The sequence below is a fragment of the Herpailurus yagouaroundi genome, unplaced genomic scaffold (assembly GCF_014898765.1).
Source record: "Herpailurus yagouaroundi ecotype Mexico unplaced genomic scaffold, PumYag 182, whole genome shotgun sequence".
NCBI classification, from domain to species: domain Eukaryota; kingdom Metazoa; phylum Chordata; class Mammalia; order Carnivora; family Felidae; genus Herpailurus; species Herpailurus yagouaroundi.
The window spans coordinates 54,745,042-54,765,451 of record NW_024412413.1 but is presented as its reverse complement, the minus strand read 5'-3'; the positions used below and the strand labels follow the sequence as shown (position 1 = coordinate 54,765,451).

The 20,410-nt window shown below is 37.1% G+C and overlaps 1 protein-coding gene across 4 annotated transcripts in view; it reads right to left on the bottom strand.

Annotated features, from left to right (window-relative positions):
* The window catches only part of TAFA2 (TAFA chemokine like family member 2), a 500,373-nt gene that overhangs the window by 345,750 nt on the left and 134,213 nt on the right, over positions 1–20,410 (bottom strand). Inside the window, exon 1 of one of the 4 annotated variants that reach the window (XM_040491544.1) lies at positions 11,336–11,426. The exons of the other annotated variants lie outside the window; for them this stretch is intronic. The gene's annotated coding sequence lies outside the window, so the exon portion shown is untranslated. Of the gene's footprint in view, positions 1–11,335; positions 11,427–20,410 lie in introns of those variants that run through there. 4 annotated transcript variants of the gene reach the window in all.

The following is a 20,410-nucleotide window of genomic DNA, read 5'->3' as shown; positions in this document are numbered from 1 at the left end:
AAAAAAAAAAAAAAAAAAAAAAAAAAAAAAAAAAAAAAAGATATACTGAGATTCTAACCCCTAGTACCTCAGAATGTGATGTTTTTTTGGAAATACAGACTTTGCAGAAGTGATCAAGGAAAAATGAGATCATTAAGATAGGCCCTAATCTAGTAGGAACCATGTCCTTGTAAAGGGAAATTTCAACACAGAGACAGACACACACAAAGGGACACAACTACATAAAAAGACACAGAGCGAAGACGGCTATATGACTGGAAAAATCCAACCACCAGCCAAGGAACTCCAACGACTGCTAGGAGCTAAAAAAGGCAAGAAAGGGTTCTCCTCCAGAGCCTTCAGAGACAGCATGTCAGTGCAAACATCATGATTTCAGACCTGTAGAGACTAGAATTGTAAGATCATAAATTTCTATTGTTTTAACCCATTCAGTCTTTGGTACTTTTATATAGCAGCCCTAAAAAACACACAAATATTCACAGGAACAATAGGAAGTGGCAGCAAAGAGCCCATGGTTGGAGAAAAAGGAGTGTTGTACCATAAGACCAAAGGGGAAAGAGGTTGAACTGAATTTCAGACCAAAGACAGTAAGAATTTCACAGAAATTACCTAAACAATTGTTATCCCTCTAAAGTGACCTTCCTGGGGCACCTGGGTGGCTCAGTAAGTTAAGTGTCTGGCTTCAGCTCAGGTCATGATCTCATGTTTCAGCGGTTCAAGCCCGACATCGGGCTCTGTGCTGACAGCTCAGAGCCTAGAGCCTGCTTTGGATTCTGTGTCTTCCTCTCTCTCTGCCCCTCCCCATCTGTCTCTCTGTCTCTCTCTCTGAAAAATAAACATTAAAAAAATTTTTTTAAATAAATAGATAAAGTGACCTTCCTGGTCAGGTGAACAACTTTCACTGGCCATGTGATTATGCAATCTCAGAACAGTTTTGAAGTATCAGTTGATAGCAGGAAGGAATAACAATGAACCCTATATGTCCTTAGGACCTTATTATTCAAAATATTTTTATTATCAATTCTGAAGACCATCTGATGAGGTAGGCATTATCTCTACTGCTTAAATCAGAAACTGGAGCTAGCAAAGAACTAAACTTTAAATGAAATTATGTAATATACAGGTACTATATTAATGAATTCCTTATTTAATATCTGTAATTCCCTCTGAGGAAGGTGTCTTATCACCTTTCACAGGTCAGGAAACCCATGTGTTAGGTAAACTGCCCAAGATCAGAGAGCTGGTAAGAGTTTTAATAAAAAATAAAAGGAGGTTGGGGGTCAAAGTCATATCTGTTGCTTCCCAAACTCACAGCCTTTGGGGGGCCTGGGTGGTTCAGTTGGTTAAGCATCTGATTCTTGATTTCAGCTCAAGTCATGATCCCAGGGTTGTAAGATCGAGCCCCACGTCAGGGTTCTCTTGGTATTCTCCCTCCCTCTCTCCCTCTCTCTCTGCCCCTCCCCGACTCACACATGTGCTCTCTCGCTCTCTAAAATTAAAAACAAAAACAAAAACATTTAGAAAATCTCAAAAAACTCGTGGTCTTTCCACTACACCATAACTGGCTCCATGTGGACTATGGGGCTCCATGAAATAATTGTTAAAATGAGCATATGATGAAAGTGGATTTATGGAAATATATACATATATTTTAACCTTTTAATCCTCTTCACCCATTTTTCCCAGCCTCTACCCCCTGGCTTCTAGCAATCACCTATCTAGTCTATAAGCTTGGATTGTTTTGTTTGCTTTTTAGATTCCACATATAAGAGAAATCATATGGTACTTGGCTTTTCTGATTCAATTCACTTAGCATACTTCCCTCAAGACCCATTCACGGTACTGCAAATACCAAGATTTCATTCTTTTTTATGGCTGAGTAATATTCCATTCTATGTATATACCACAATTTGTTTATCAATTTTTCCATCAACAGATGCTTATGTTGTTTCCTTATCTTGGCTACTGTAAATAGTGCTGCAACGAACATGGAGGTGTGTATATCTTTTCAAATTAGTGTTTTCATTTTCTTTAGGTAAACACCCAGAAGTAGATTTGCTAAATCAAATAGCAGTTTTATTTTTATTTATTTATTTTTTAGGAAACACCGTACTGTTTTCCAGAGTGGCTGCACCAATGTACATTCCTAAAAACAGTGTATAAAAGTCCTTTTTTCTTTCACATCCTTACCAACACTTGTTATTTACTGTCTTTTTATAATAGCCATTCTAACAGGTATGAGGTGATAGCTCACAGTGATTTTGATTTGAATTTCCCTGATGATTAATGATGTTGAGTGTCTTCTAATGTACCTCTTGGCCATCTCTATATCTTCTTTGGAAAAATGTCTATTCAGATCATCTGTCCATGTTTTAATAAGATTGGGTTTTTTGCTATTAAGTTATATGAATTCTTTTTTTTTTTTTAATTTTTTTTTCAACGTTTATTTTATTTTTGGGAGAGAGACAGAACATGAATGGGGGAGGGGCAGAGAGAGAGGGAGACACAGAATCGGAAACAGGCTCCAGGCTCCGAGCCATCAGCCCAGAGCCCGATGCGGGGCTCGAACTCACAGAGCGCGAGATCGTGACCTGGCTGAAGTCAGACGCTTAACTGACTGCGCCACCCAGGCGCCCCTAAGTTATATGAATTCTTTACATATTTTGGAATATTAACCCCTTATCAGATAGAAGTTGCAAATATTTTCTCCCATTTGGGTTGCCTTTTTATTTTTTTGATAATTTTCTTGGCTGTGCAGAAGCTTTTTAGTTGGATGTCACCTCACTTGTTTATTTTCTTGCCTTTACATTTGATGTCAGATTCAAAAAAACATCACGAAGACCCATGTCAAAGAGCATACTGCTTGTTTTCTTCTGGCAGATTTTTAGTTGTAGGTCTTACATTCAGGACTTGAATCCATTTTAATTTTTGTATCTGGTATAAGATAATGGTCAAATTCATTCTTTTGCATTTGGCTGTCCAGATTTCCCAGTAATTATTTCCAAATAATTATTAAAATGAGACAGGCACTGAAGGCAGGCTTAGGAAACTACAGTTTCCTAACTTCATAGAAACAGCTAAAAAGTATTTCTCTTATTGAAAGGCCGTATGCATAGAAGAGCTGAAGAAGCCACTCACCTGGAAGTAATCAGAATTTATTGCTGCCAAAATAAAATATATTTCCCACCAATGTGTATTAGTAAAATTGTCTTTCTGGTCAAGTGGACAACTTCAGTTATAATTTAATTTTAGAAAATCTCAAGGTGGAATTTAAAGGTTACTATCAGAATCATGTGTATGCTTATGTATTCTTCCCTTAATAAAGAGTGGAGAATCAGCTAGAGACCCAAACCATATGGTACATTAAAATATAAAATTTAAGTATTTTTAATAACATCATGTTTTCTTATCACACTCAAGATTAAGTAAAGCTTTATGGTTTAATAAAGATTTCTCACAGGACCTAGAAGATTCTGCTCAAAGACTATCCTACTTCATTTTAAAGCCATTTTTTATTCATCTTTAAATTCTGAAAGAAGATCCAACATTGCTTAAAATCCAAGAATCCAATGATAGAGCATTCCTTTTATTATTAAATGTTTATTCTCCAAATCACAGAGTTATAACGGATGTCCAAGAGGTATTTCATTTATCCATGTAGTCTTAATACTTTATATAAGCATATTTTAAATAATGATCATGATGGAAAATCTCTAAGAGTAACATCTGTTCCATACGGGAAGAGAATTCCTACAGCACGGGGGAGAAACTCATGGGATGTCCTCCCAAGCTCTTTTCTTCCCACAACCAAGAGCACTTGAAGGCTCAACTCTCCCCCAGTGTTTAAGCCAAACCTGATCTTTTGGAGGAACACTATGAACAACTCTAGTCCAAAACTTACAGATGGACAGAAGTCTCCTTGACTACAAATCCACTTCAGGTGCCCTAGAAATTTTTGTACCCCAATTCTGATCAGCTGGATTTAATTCTAATTTCTATACTCGTTTTTCAGTAATAGGCATAATGCGTGCATTCCTCCAGATTTGAGACTTTGTCTTCCCAGTGTCCCTACTGGAATAGAGTCTTGCCCTGAATTCTCATCTAGTGGTTGAAAACTTGCAATTATTTGAACGGTTTCTTTGGTTCTACCAGCCTACATGTCTGCCTGGACTCCTAAGTACCTGCATTATATTACTTTACATTTGCAACTCCATGATGAGACTGTATTTTGTTGTTGCTACACCTTTTGATAATGTGCTCTGTATCTCATCAACTCTACTAAACCACATAAATCATCTTAATACCTGTCCCATTCTAGTGGAGTAGACTTTCATATACTCTACCCTATGAGGTTAAGTGTGCTATATCCAGTCCAATTCCGAGCACGACCTCTTGTGGTGATCACTTCTTGGATCAACCAAATGCAGAACTGCCAGTACCTTGTCCTTCCTTCCTTTTATTAGGGCCCTCACATTAAAATGTCATAATTGCTACCTATCTCAATTGTTTTAAAAAATAAAAATTAGATCCTTGAAAAAAAAAGCAGATAGAGATATTAACCATAAATGATAAAGACAGTAGTAACGAATATTTATAAGTATACAAGTAGTATATTTCTTGTTTCTAAAATAAAAATCTAAACAATTCCATTTTAATTAATATTTCAATGCACGTTTTAAGTTCTGTCTTCTTTTAGGAGTACTAGTATTTACTATTAATCAAAATTATTATGGTAACTGAATCTCAATAATTAATTACATATTATGTCTTTAAATTTTACTTGTTGGTGTTCTGATTTGCCTCAAATAATTTTTGGAAATGTGTCACACATAAACCACCTTGCAAGAAATGTAAGTTCTTGGTGGAAAGGGCTATGTTGTTTTGTGTATAGCAAGTGATAGTTCCAGCCCATATTAAATCCATAAATCCCCATACATTGGTTAAAACCACATGCAGGGCACTTTATTAAAATTTTTTAAAGCTTGGCTGCCATCAGATTAAATGCTGTATTAAAAGCAATTATGCTGTATTAACAGGAATAATAGAATAAACAAAACAAAGCACAAAAAAGTAACAAGTGGCACTTGTTCTAACATTTTAAAGCAAACATAATCCTCTTCCAATCCAAATCTATTAATTACTCGTGAGACTTATAACAGTTCTACACAATTTCCAAATCTTTTTCATCTTTGAAATGCAGACTTTCAGTTGCAGAGGTACTTGAGAATCCACTAGCAGTGTGATTCTAAAGTAATAAGCCTTCCTCCTTGCCTCCTGAGAAGAGCAGGTGGGTGGAGAGTGAGTATTAAGGAGTTGTGGTTTTCTTTATCTTTCTTTCTTTATTTCTTCCTTCCTTCCTTCCTTCCTTCCTCCCTCCCTCTCTCCCTCCCTTCCTTCCTTCCTCTTTCTTTCAAGTAACAGGAAAACTCAGATTCCAAAAATCTCCTTCCCTCCTTATATATTTCTTCCTCTTTAAATTGCCCAAAACTTTCTCTTTAAATGTGGGATTTGAACTTACGACCCTGAAATCAAGAGTCGGATGCTTAATTGACCAAGCCACCCAGGCACAACAATTGCCCAAAATTTTTTAGTTTAAATTCTTAATACTAGTATAAGTAGCAACAACTGGGGAATTTTAATACTTTAAAGTTGCTATCATTTTAATATAACTTAGAGTGACAAAAGCTCTGTATTTAAGATTAAAGGGTGAGAGCAAATGGATCATGAGGATTCTAGGAATCTATGCCTGGTAGAGGGAATACCAAAAGGTAGCAGAGGGCAACAGATTATGGAAGGAAAACAAGGCCAATTGTGTGCACATTCCAAGAGTGGAGAAAGCCTGAACAGCCTGAATTTTGGCAGGTACCATCACAGCTCAGGTCAACAGATACCAAGAGCTATTAAACATGGAGGGGACCAATGACATTCAGCTCAGATTCATCCTCCTTTCATCTGCCTCCACTTTCTGCTTCCTACCTGCTGGGAAATCAATAGTCTAGCAGACATTATTAGATGTACCAGACATTCTGGGGGCCAACTGGTTCTGGAACAGTCTATGAGAACTAGAATTTTTTATCTTTATCTTTCATCCTCTTGAGGCACTACCATCCAAATAGCAGTTCAACAACTGGGCTTAAAATCTCTCTCAGGCACAAAGGAATGTGAAGCCAAGCAATCAAGCTTTTTCAAGCTTCCAAACTATGTGAGAACAGAATAAGACCTAGGATGGTCAGGCTGCTTTCTGCTTCTTCTTGCATTTGGCAGGAAGGGGTTTCCATCTGGGTTCCTTGAGCCCTTGGAAAATTGTTGTTCCTGGCATTTTAAGGCCCGGAATACCAGAGACAACACTCCATGGAGAGGGAAGAACAGACTGAGATATGCACCCAATACAGCAATGGGCCTCTTTACAGAGAAACTTAAACTAGCCCATCTGGCAGGTATCTGAGGCACAAATATTCTTTACTGACTGTGGACACAGCCTAAATCATACAGAGTAAGAAAATAAGAATATAATTCTAAGGAAATACAAGTTCCCACAAATTAAATTGATTTCATTCATGCTCCAGTTGCCCTGTTCATTTCTAACATTTTTTACACTGATAACCTCCTTCCCAACTTTTCTGTTCATGCTTGGGCTCACACATTCTCGTAATCTGTTCATTATCTGTATTAGTTATTCATCAAATACTATATACCTTCGGCTGGAATCTGACCAACTTATAAAAAAAAAAGTTTGCTCTCCTAGGAAGAACTTATAAAAGACAAATCTTGACTTCATCATACAATGGCACATGGTATACTCTCCAAAGAGTTCGCCATTAAAACAGAGCTATCTACCCCTTCCTTTCAAAGCCAAGATATGTGGATTCTGAAAATTTCAGCCAAAAAAGAGTATCTTCAAAAACCACAAACTATTTACGGGTAAAGGTGTTATTTATTTATTTGTTTGTTTGTTTCGCCTTCAAATTTATGTTCTACAGACTTTTGCCATGCCTTCTATTAGAAAGCATCAACATAATACACAGGTACCAGGTATTAACGCAGTCTTTAAAAATGTTTCTGTTTATAAAAATTAAGAAATACTACGTGTGAGAATCTAATATGACATTTTTCCTTCTTTCTTTCCCCTTTGCCAAATCAATCAAATTACAATAGCTACCAGAACAGTATGAGAGAAACCTCATCATCCACAACACACAGAGAGCAAACAGCAAGGCGCTTCCCAAACCAGTATTGCACGTGGAGAGTCAACAAAAGACAGGAAAGAATACAAACTGCCTTCAGTAAGAAACACCAGAGCAAGGGATCTGAGAGCTAACAGTGCACTTAACAATAAGAACTGGGATCCAAAGGAAATCTGAGGGAAAACACAATAAATAGTGAAATCAGAAAGAAAGAAAACTAGCTCGCAAAATAAGGTGCCCCAGACAGACAGGGATACAAAGGTCAAGGTAGCCCATGACCATAATGATGGATTCAGAAAGCAACACTTCTGTAATGTGCTTTTTAAATACTAAGACTGGATACAAATGATTAAAGTGTGTTTCTCATACTATTTGACCCCAAAATTCAACCTGCTCCCGTGTTGGTTAGATATCAGAGCTAGAAAAATGAGTCAAGATAAGTCAGTTCCTGTGCTGATTTATTGCCATCCAATTAGGCAGCTCTCAGCTCACTGATCAGAAACAAAGATTAAAGGAAAAAAGACACTATAAAGGCTAAAACTTCTGCAATCTTCTATCTCAACCAACTACACGAAAAGATATGCAGAACCAAATTTAGTTTGGGTTATAAATCACTCCAAGTGTTAAAGGGAAAAGAAAACAGATGTTAACATTTAAACATGCTCCTTGTGAATTTTGGTACATTATTATCTAACTGATTAAAAATATTTTTAAATGAAGTGGAAAATGCTGTTATTTTACTGCCTACACCAAACAATTACATCCGATATAAAAAGCTGCTACAGGAATGAAAAGTTTATCGAAGTACAGAATATTATATAGATTTGAGTAAGTATTGTTACTATAATTGTTATTTGTCCCACTTCATTCTGATTGTTTATGCCTTATTAAATCAGAAAAAAACACTCATCAGGATCAATATATGAATAACTAACACTGTGTGGACTGAGGGATTTGTCTCAATCCAATGGTTATGTAACCGATTACTTCTCTGTTCATTAGAAGATGTTAATATTCCAACACAGTATTTGCAAAATCCCAAGAATTTTAAATTATGCTTTTATTTTTTATTCCTTAGAAAAAAAGTGCATGTAGAAAAACTAAGACAATCTGAAAGTTGGGAAAGTAAAATAGTAATAATAATTAGGTCCAGAATTGTAGCATCAAGCCATAGCCTCTCTAAACCACAATTTTTTCTTAATATATCAGCCCAACTTGTATCCTACAATCACTGTCATGATTCCATTAGATGGTGTAGGTGACATTTTTTAAATGATAGAGCCCTATGTAATACACATGTATTACTACTACCAATGCTTGGGTAACCAGAGGAAATAAGAAATAATGAAAAATAAATTTAATTCGGTTCTGGGTTGGTTTTATCACAGAATACTGATAAGTGTCATTAATTCAACTTCCAATATAGATTTTCAAAATTTATTTATCCAAAGTGTTAAGTGGCATATTTTATAAATCTCTGTTTAACAGAAAAAACTTAATTTAAAAAGATAGTAAATTATTTTCCTTCCTTGAGGTACACATACCCACAAATGTGAAGCAAATTGTCCTTTTGCTATGTGAGATTTTCAAAAGCATCAATAAATAATAACCTATTAGTACCATCTTAGCCTACTGTCATTGAAGAATAATATAGTGCTGTGAAATAAGTCAGAGAAAGACAAATACCGTATGATTTCACTTGTAGGTAGAATCTCAACACAAAACAGAAACAGACTCATAAATATGAAGAACAAACTGGGGGTTGCCAGAGGGAAAGAGGTAAGGGGAAAGATGAAATAGATAAAAGGGATTAAGAGGTATAAACTCTCAGTTATTAAGTAAATAGTCATAGGGATGAAAAGCACAGCAAAGGGAAAATAGTGAAAAAGATTGTAATAACGTCGTACGGTGACAGATGGTGACTACATTTGCCATGGTGAGTGCTGCATAATGTAGAGAATTGGAGAGTCATTATGTTATACACCTGCAACTAATATTATATGTCAACTATTAATTAAATTTTTTAAAAGAATAATATAGTTCTGGATTCCCTAGAATGCTAGGATGTGCCCAGGTAGAGGTTAAAATGGAGCTAGTATAACTGCTTCCTCATTCTGAAAGTTCCTGAATAGAACCTCTTCCCAAGTCCTTGATCTGTGGGTCTCCAAAATTTTACAAGGGAAAAATAAATAAATAAAATAAACACAACCACACAAATTCCTGCTTCAAAGTAAACACTGTGTGATAATAATGTGATTTCTGAAGCATATTTTTTTTTAAATAATTCTTCTTTTGGTGATTTCTTCCAACCAAGGAAATTATCTCTCCAATATACGCAGTAGATAGTTTTGGTAAAAGCAGATATAAGACAGTAACAATACCCAAAAGATTCTGGAAACTTAAACTTTCACTTACCAGCTAACTTTTCTCTGGTTACATTTCCCAAATTTCTGAATCTTCACTTGTTGTCAGTTACCCCTTTATTGACAGCTCAACCTCTGATCATAATGCTGTTATATCAAATTCATTATTACTTTTGCCCCCATTCTTATTATTATAAACAAGCCTTATTAGGAGTAAACTACACCAAGTGTCTAAGTAGCTGAATTAATAAAATGGAGAACTAAATCATTTCGCACAACCTAAGATGTAAAGCCGGTTATCATAATAGAGTTCTCTCATAGTAAGGGCCAGCACCCACTTAAAGTGTGTGAATATTACAGCTGAGTACTACGTACTATATACACAGAGCAAGGAAGGGAATCTATCACGAAAGATGTGATAACAGACAAAACCACATTAAGAGGCTGACTAGTCACACAGTTGCTCATATTACCAAGAAACTATCGCTAGAAATATATCAAGATGGTGAAAATTGCATTTTACAAAGTCCTCTCAAGGACAGGCTAAATAAGAGACTACTTCGATGAAGTCTCATGAGGCAGAGTATATCCTCCTCTGGACATATCCAAGTAGCTCCAGTGACGTGCTGCTTAGGGAAGCAGACGGGATTTACTGAGCAAACCACCAGCAGCCGTACTCAAACCGCTGCACCTTCATGGCAGCCTTCTAAATCAATGTGGAAGAATAAAGAGAACTTTTCCAGAAGGGGCACCAAATTATTGCCCTAGGAGGGCAGCCAGATGTCACCTAACCCAATCCGATTTTCATTTTAGATGGTGCAGTCTGGCAGCACTACGGATTGGAGGGGAGACACTTAAGCGTCTTCTTGCAACCACCCAGACAAGAAGTACCTAGCACCTTACTCAATCTGTGGTAGTGAGGATGGAAAGGAATGAGACTATGCCCTCTGGCCTTCCTGAGAGGTACATGAGTTTGGATGAGGTCTTAAGGAGAACAAGCAGAAAATGATGAGAGCAGGGGTGCCTGGGTGGTTCAGTTGGTTTAAGTGCCTGACTTTGGCTCAGGTTATAATCTCCCAGTTCATGAGCTCGAGCCCTACATCGGGCTCACTGCTGTCAGCACAGAGCCTGCTTCAGATCCTCTCTCCTCCTCCCTCTTTGGCCCTCTACTGCTCATGCTCCCGGTCTCTCTCAATAAAAATAAACATTTTTTAAAAAGAAAGAAAGAAAAGGGGCGCCTGGGTGGCGCAGTCGGTTAGGCGACCGACTTCAGCCAGGTCACGATCTCGCGGTCCGTGAGTTCGAGCCTCACGTCGGGCTCTGGGCTGATGGCTCAGAGCCTGGAGCCTGTTTCTGATTCTGTGTCTCCCTCTCTCTCTGCCCCTCCCCCGTTCATGCTCTGTCTCTCTCTGTCCCAAAAATAAATAAAAAACGTTGAAAAAAACATTTTAAAAAAGAAAGAAAGAAAAGAAAAAGATGAGAGAAGAGAAGGCACTTAACTAACACAGTTTCAGTTGAATAATGGGCAAAGAAGCCAAACAACACTGAGTTCAGGAGGAAGTGGGAGAATATGAAGAAGAAATTAATCTAAACCCCTTTTCTATGAAGACTATCAAAGAATATCTTAAATGTCACAAATAGCTTTGAAACAAAGTCAACAGATATAGGATAAGATATGAAAACCAGGTTTCCAACATAAAGTAAATTTATGTACATTATGTCAATATGTTATTAACTTTTTTGAGTGGCATCTTAGCAACACAGAGAAAGAATAAGTCAGACTCTTACCAGGTAATTGCACGATGGAGGCACACTGCTGTACCTAGCACACAAACAGGATGGACACGGTTCTGCAGGGAAGCACTGTTACCAGTTGCCTATAAAAGAAAGAGGCTTCTCAAGCCTTCCAAGCGGCTACTTGAATATCAAAACTGGATCATTTAGTTAGGTGTGAACTATCCTCAGGAAAGGTGTAGATTTCACAAAACCAGATCAGTGTTGGCTAGGACAATTACACAGTGCTGGCTCATGTCGGTATACACCAAAAATTCTCAAAGCCATCTCTTCCCTGTACCTTTAGGAGAGTTCACTCATTTGAAAAGAGAATAATGAAATGCCTCTACTTGTCACCACTACTGAATGGCAAAGGAAATGCCTAGAACCATTCTGTCCAACCTTCCTGAGACACAAATTTTGCAAACTACAGTTGCCTCTCCCACCAAGATACAAAGAATAACACTTTGTTACAAACTTTCCACAATTTCATATCTACCCGTGTATGTAAAACAAATGATCACATTCATACTTCTTAGCTAATAACATGAAACACCTCCACATAATTTCTAATAACCTTGCAGTAAATCCCTACAACAAAGAGCCAAAGTTACTTTAAAGGGCTGTGTGCTAGAACCAGCTAGAGCTCCTGAGAGTTAATTTTGTGTATTTCTTTCCAACTCCATTTTCAGTAATGTCAAGTCAGTAGCTTAAATCAGCCATGGTGGGAGTATTTACACCACAGAAGCTGGAAAACACTACAAATCAGAGTTTTTGTCACCTTATAGAGAGCAGTTGTTAAACCTTTACCAACCCACCACACTACTCTAGGCACCCTTTAAAAACTGACTTGGATCCCTTCCCATCTCTCAGTTTAGAAGAGTTCTCCAGGATTTCCAAAATGCCAACATTTCCCAGTCTGAAAATTCACTCTCTCTGAGGAACATACCTTAATAGCATCCTTACTGTTGCTAAATTATACCAGAGGGGGGAAAAAATACTTTTTTGCTAAATCAGCTCTTGGTATTGCTCTAATATTTCAATTCTGTGCTGCCTGACAGCTAGGAGTCTAATTACTACTCTTCCATTCATCCATTCAGCAATCCTTGACTATTCAGACTTTCAACCCAGCAAGGCATTACAGATTACTCCTTACTCCTCCTCCTCTTGCCTGCTTCCCGTGAAAGGACTTAATCAGAATCCAGAAGCAAATGCCTATTTTCGTGTGTGATGAGGAATGCCAGTCACTGTACTAATAACTTGCTTCACAGGTATATACTCATGCTGTATGCCGGGCGCAAAAGAGGAATCAAGCACAATCCCTTCTTACGGAGATCAAGTGTGGCAAACAGACGTCCCCCATTGTATTTTAAGTAAGAGTAGGAACAGTGAAAGTAACTGCTTCTCCATTGTATTTTAACTAAAAGCAAGAAGAGTAAGAATACTTTGGAATTCAAGGAGGACTTTTTAAATATGCAATTTCTCACTACATGGATACTTGGATTCAACACAATTTATTGACTCGGACTACAGTGAGTGACTTACTGTGCGTACCTGTCACCTATCCATAAGGAGATAGAAACAGGAGGAGAAGCAAACATGCAGTCAAGCTATACTACACTATGAGCCATGTGTCAGACGCCATTCAGCCCTAAGATACACTTTAGTCCTTAGAACTATATCATACATAGCCAGAAAAAAAAATGTTTAAATGAATTAAATTTAAAATTATTAAATAAAACCAAAATATAAAGAAGCTGGCATGCTTTCCAAAATGTTTCTCTGCCAACCTTCAAAAAAATAAACCAATTATTCTAAAACTTCTCTTTCAACCACTAGATGCATTTTATAAGGTTAATGGTTGTCATGTAACGTGAAACTTACAGATGTCACACATTGGTGTCACAGACTGCTACTAATTCAGAGGAATATTTAATTGATATCTTGTAAAGTGTCCTGCAAACGAGAAAAGTAATCTGTACTAACTCCCATTAACAAAATATCAAATGCAGTAAGTAAAATAAAAAGCTATTTTAGCATTCCAATTTTCATTAAGTCACGATCAAGATCTCCAAATGAGAATTAAATTTCCATACAAAATAAAAATTCATTTTACCCCAAGGAATATAAATCTATTCTTAAAATAATTGAATTATAGTAATAAAATATAAATTTTTCCAAAGGTATGAACATATCTTTTCATATGATGAAGTAATTTACTCAATGTGACATTCTAAGATAATTTCATTCCAAACCACACTCACTACTCAAGCTGTGTGATATGACATCAGTTTATATGTATACCTACAATACCTTGAAGGGAACTTGCAAATAATTTTCATATAGAATTTAGACCAGGAGTCAGCAAGTATTTTCTATAAAGGATCCTGTAGTAAATATTTTAGGCTTCACAGTCTATATGGTCTCTGAGGCAGCTACTAACACTGCCCTTGCAGTATGTAAGCAGCCATAAAGAATGTATGAACTAACAAATATGCCAAGCCCCAATAAAACCTTATTCACAATAACAGTGGGTCACAAGTGACCTACAGGCCATAGTTTGCCAGCCCCAATTTCAATTTTTTTTAATGTTTATTTATTTTTGAGAGAGAGGGACAGACGGTGTGAAACAGGCTCTGCACTGTCAGCGTGGAGCCCGATGTGAGGTTCAAACTCACAAACCATGAGATCATGGCCTGAGCTGAAGTCGGAAGTTCAACCAAGTGAGCCACCCAGGTGCCCCGCCCCCCAAATATCAACTTTGAAAACTGAGATGACATCTTCATAGTGCGACCAGCAACCCAAGAGTTAACAGGGCAGAACAGTGCCTCTGCATCTCTTATCAAAATCTTGTTCGTTCTCAGAGTGCTGATGCCACCGTTTCTATAATATTCCTGCCTGACACCGTCATAACTGAGAGTTAATTTAGTTATTCTGCAGGAACTCGAGGTTTCATCAAGCAGCCAGCCAGAACCAATTACGACCACTGACTTCCTCTTTGAACACAACAAAATGAAATTAACACACCCCCCCCTCATTAGCAATTTCTTTTTATCTGATTTTGAGCCTAGTAGTTCCTCTCTCCTTTACCCAGACCCTTTTTTCTTGACTTTAAAAATCCCTGACTCTCCTTGGGGGAGGTGGGGACGAAGTTGAGGCTTGCCCTTTCCTGTCCTCATCTGGCTGCCTCTCAGACTTTCCTTGCACACAGTCCATGTCTCAGTGATGGGCTTTGCTGCAACTGGGGCACACGAACATGGGTTCAGTTACAACAAGTACCTCTGAGATTTACCAGTATATCCTTCTCCTTTTACCTTCTCTTCATTCTGGATAGACTGTCTTAACATGTATGGTCTAAGCAATTGGCGATTAGATACTTTTGCATATTAATATTTTATTTTAACACGTCCTCTGCCTACACATTTCATCAGTCCTCTAGCACCTGGCACTGAATAAGCTCCTCATAGGTCCTCAGTGTAGCCAATTGATTCTGTTGGTGCCACTAAAAAGAAACAAAGCTGCTCTGCCTCAATTCTAACTGTTCCAGAACATCAGGGTCTGACTCAGCAAAACCATGGAAGAGTAGGATTTAAGAGAACTGGCAGACTTGGTGAATATTAGTCACAAAGGAGGATTGTATCCAAGCATGATGTTTATTACTTGCTAAATAGGGAGTACAGATTCAAAATATTAAGATAATTTTTTAAAGTTAATCATTTGAATTTTTTTTTAAGTTTACTGAGCAATTTTACTCCGTTCATTTGAAAAAACTGAGAGATTGAAACTTACTTTGTTGGTATTATGGATACTTTGCTTTATTTTATGCTGAATATTTTTAGTAAACAAGTATTTCAAACGGGGTCATACTAAGTAGCAATGAGCATCCTAGATGAACACTGGCTTGCTTAAGAAATAAAAAGTGGGGTGCCTACGTGGCTCAGTTGGTTAAGCATCTAACTCTTCATTTCAGCTCAGGTTGTGGGATCAAGTCCCTTGTCATGCTCTGTGCTGGGTGTGGAACCTGCTTGAGATTCTCTCTCTCCCTCTCCCTTTGCCCCTCCCCCCACCACATACACTTTCTTTCTCTCTCAAAAAAAGAAAAGACAGAGAGAAAGAGAAGTAAAAAGTGATGGGGAGAAATGTTGAAAGGCTAGTGATTTCTTTTATAGCACAGAAATTTCTGAATTGAGCAAAGGGCCAAAACATCACAACGATCCACAATTTAATCTCCTGGAACCATTAGACCAATTATTGATGGTGCCATAAAGACTTCCAAAATGAGAGTTAATTTCTTGTCCTCCACATCAAAATCATGAATACATATAAAAAGCAAGCAGTACATTTTCCCTAAGCAATAAATTTTCCTTTCCCTAAGTTTCATGTAAATTACAACAACCCAGATTAATATTTTTTCAGGACATTTTGAAAAAGTAGATTTCTTTGGTCAGTATACGATGCCTCTCTGAACACATATATTGAATCTTCTGGTATATTTTTCAGGATATTCTTCGTTATCCTTTCACTGTGAGTTTGAAAGATCTTCATAGAAAAAGACCCTCTACTATAGAGCAAAACACGCAGAGCATACAAGATTCTAATATAAGTATTACAAACAATTAACCAACTTTGAAATAAAAATCAACAAGCAAACTAAAAATTTTGTAGTTTAAGCTATTTGGTATGATCCTATCTGAAATACTTATTTACTGAAAATATTATTTCAGCATAAAATAAAGCAAAACATCCATAATACCAACAAAATAGGTTTCAGTAACTCAGTGTATCAGAAAAATGTTAAGGGGGGACTCCCTTTTTCCACTGCTTTGCAAGTTGAGAAGCTGTACCACACAACAGAATGCGACTCCCTAACACAAAGTCTGACTCATGCTTAGTAACTGAGAGACTCTGGGCATGTTACTTAACCTCTCACGTGGTCTCAGTTTGCTGTGCTGAAAAATGGCATAATTAATAATATAAGAGCCTATCTCACAGGGTTGATGTGAGATAGTTATCTGTAACCTACTATAAACAGAGCTTAAAACATAGAAAATGTTGGATATTAGCCATTAGGCGTATGTTGTTTTGTCTGGGTTCTATATCATTTGCTACGACTTAACCTCACAAATGACAAACAAGAGACTATTATGTAGAGCTGCATAGAAAGGAAAATTGAGGTTGAGCAGTTTGGACAGGAGAAACACACCAGACAGAGCACAACTCAATGGATATGATACAGCTGTGTGCTTCTTGTGACGTCAGCGGCTGCCAGGTGGGTCCCCTGCACTACAGGCACGATGCTGAAGCAACGTCTTTGGCCAACCGCATCAAGTAGATCAGAAACCCAAAAAGCAAAAGTACATCCAGTGACAAATTCTGTGGTTAACAACTATAAATCAAACATAGAAAGCATGTCTGCGTGCACACAAACTCAAATATGGGCATGATATTAAAAGGTTCCTATTTTACCTTTTCAGTCCCTTCACCATCAGTGCCTTAGGTTTAACATGAAGACTTGCCCACTGTGTTTTTCACAAAGCAACGTTTCAGAAATAAAGTTCCAGAACACTTAACCTAAGTCTCAGACCATGCAAAATCGGGAGTTCGCCAAACCGTCATCAGCCTGAGGAAATGCACACATGCTACCAGACGCTTGAAGCTTTAGCCCACTGAATCTTATTAAAAAAGAAAGGGAAGATGTATTTTACTGCGAATTGCATTTTAAAGCAAAGGCAATATAATGGTACTTCTGGAATCTCATAAACTTTGAATAAAAACGGAGCAGTTCACACTTAATGCTTTGTTTTATAAAGCTCTTCCAGATACCTGAAGTGTGAAAGCTGCTACTTTACATAAAACAACATTCTATTCCATACAGCTGTGTTCTAAATATATAACACTTGGGTACATTTCATGGCATTTTAAAATACCTTGCTTTGTATTCTGGAGCTGCATTTATTTTATTGATGTCAGAACCAAAGAATTATAAAATGGTGTCACAATTTAAAACGTGGAAACATTAGGATTTCAACACAGAATCTTCTTTTTAAAATAGTATTTTTATCTTCTAAATATAATTAAGAAACAACTTAATCTCATACATATAATGGGTTTTTCTAGATCACAGCAGCAGTTAGTAATTAACCCGCTTATTTCAGAATTTTGAAAATGCCCGTAACAGAAGGGAACCTCCTCTCCATCTAATTTTCCACATACAATTTAGTCAACTTACTACAATGGTAACTATAGGTATTTCCACATTCAGTTACCATGGGCATTAATTCCAAACTTCACAGCAGAATTAAACTCATCCAAGATGATTATGTGTTCTGCAGGTTACAATTACTATGCTGCCACCATTTCAATGGCAAACTAGAAAGATTGAAAGAAAAATGATTTCAAGTGACTATATCTAAATAATCTGTAGTAATAGAGATCAACGGCTATCCAAAGAAAAATGAGCAATCTAATTATATTTTAAATGGTATTTTTCAAACTGCAGGTTGTGACCTATTAGTATGCCTCCAAATAAGTTAGTGGTTTACAACCTGCATTGTTTTAGCTAAATGACAAAACAGAATAAAACAAAAACATGAGAAATATTAAAGTATATCGTAAGGCTATCTTTTCATGAAACATTTTTTTAATTATGTATTTCTGTGCATGGTGAATTGCAGTTACAACCTATTTCTTATTATAAGTCACTGTCAAAAACCTTTAAAAGAGAGAACTATTACACATAAATATAAATATAAAAGTAAAATGTAAAACTTTTGACTACTGCTTACAATTGATCTATGTAGTTCACATCCCACGCAAATCCAAGAAAGCAATATATACTTACACAATATGTGAAGTTCTAACAAATACAGTAAAATGATTCTCTGCATTAAAGACCATATTTTCATTCCTGATGTTATGACTTCTAAAAACTGGAAATACAACGTTTCTCTTTTTATTGCTCTATCCACTTCTTCTAACTCCTTTTTTTGGGAGAGTGAGGGTGGGGGAGATATATGAAGTTGAGTACCACAAAACCAACTACACAGTGGTTAGTTGCTAGCTTTCCGGAAGCTTAAAACATTCTCGCTTAGAAAGTAATTAAATTATGTTATTCTGAAAAAAAGAAAAATCTCTTCTTCAGCTCAGCAATATGCTATTGTAGTAGCCGATATTCCCTCTAATTTTCACAAATGTGTATAGGTATCATGCTATAAACATAACGGACCACAATGTCTGAATCTAACTTAGAAAAGTTAACCTGATATATATAAACAGCAGCGTGGCATATAATAATTAATAAATTAGTAGTAGCAGTAGGAGCACGTGGTCTAACCAGTCACTGAAAGGGTATCAGCAGAAACAGTTGTCCTGAACTTCCCAGAACCTGGGTTTTGTGGGCCACAGGCTCCCCTACCTAACTCCCTTCCCTCATGACACACTCACTCTCCTGGAGCTCCATCAGCACTCTGGAACTTTCTCAGGCTGACTGGACCTTTGTCTGCTCTGATACAGATCTTAATTCCCCAGGAATGAACACACCCTTTAGCCAGGATCTCCCAAGAACACTGAGGTCACAAGATGGGCCGTGCAGAGAAAATGAAAATCAAGAACTATGTCAGAGACACTAACTCCTGCACTCCCTAGCAAGCTAAACAGGTGGTACTGGCCTTGAATAGTAACCAAACACAAGAAAAGTAAGGCAGTGAGGGGAGGGGTGCCTGGGTGGCTCAGTGGGTTAAGTGACCACCTTCGGCCCAGGTCGTGATCTCACAGTTAACGAGCACAAGCTCTGCATAGGCCCCGCTGTCAGCACAGAGCCTGCTTTAGACCCTCTGTCCTCCTGTCTCTCTGCCCCTCCCCCCATGGTTCTCTCTTTCAAAATAAATAAATAAACTTAAAATATTTTTTTAAAGGGGTTGGGGGAAGATGTCTAATCCTTCGTCAAGACAAGGTTTAACTGGCATTCTCTGTACAGCATTTCTATTTACATTCCTGAGAAAGGCCTGCCATTTTCTTTTCTCATACTGTCCTTTTCTGATTTTGATGTCAAGACTGTGCTGTACCTTCCATCGCTATTCTCTGTAAAAGTTTAAGGTGGAAGATTGGAATTAGTTGTTCCTTGAATATCGGGATGAACGTACCTCTAAGGCCATGGGAACCTGGCATGTTATTTGTGGGCAGATTTCTACTAACTGATTTAATTTCTTCAATGCTTATAAAAATTTTCAGGTTTTCTATTTCTATTTGAGTTTGGGTGAAAAGTAATTTTCTAAAAATTTTTTGCCACTTTGGGCTAAGTTTTCAATTTTATTACCATTCCATTGCTCACAATGGCTTTCTGATCATGTTAATTTCTCAATTGTGCCCCTTTTTTATTCTTAATTTTTTACACTTGCTTTTTCTTTCACTTGACCAATTTTTTTAGGTATTTGCTAATTAAGTCTTTCCAAAAAAACAGATTTTGACTCTGTTCTCTTAAAAGTGTGTTTTCTTTCTAAATTATGATTGTATTTGGATTTATTCCTACTATGTTATATTCTGTTTTCTATTTTTCTCTCATTTCTGTGTTTTATTCCTTTCTTGCCTATTTTAAATTATTTGCTTCCTGATTCCTTTTTTATTTAACTAATTTGGAAATTATGTATTCTTTCCCTTTTCTTTGAGTCCTACCCTTGAAATTTTATTATGCATACTTACTTAAAAAGTAAGCAAAGCCTAGGGGTGCCTGGGTGGCTCAGTTGGTTCAGTGTCCAAATTCGGCTCAGGTCATGATCTCGTGGCTTGTGGGTTCGAAACCCACGTCAGGCTCTGTGCTGACAGCTCAGAGTGTGGAGCCTGCTTCTGATTCTATGTCTCCTTCTGTCTGCCCCTCCCTGCTCACACTCTGTCTCTGTCTCTCTCTCAAAAATAAACATTTAATTTTTTTTCAAAAATGTAAAGTCTAATATTCATCAGTATTACCCTCCTTTCAAAAAATGTTTAGATACCTGAACTTGTCATATGCCATCGTTCCACTGGGAAGTATATACCACTGTCAAATATCTTAGTTCTATCACTTTAAGCACACTAATCAGTTATTATTGTTACTGA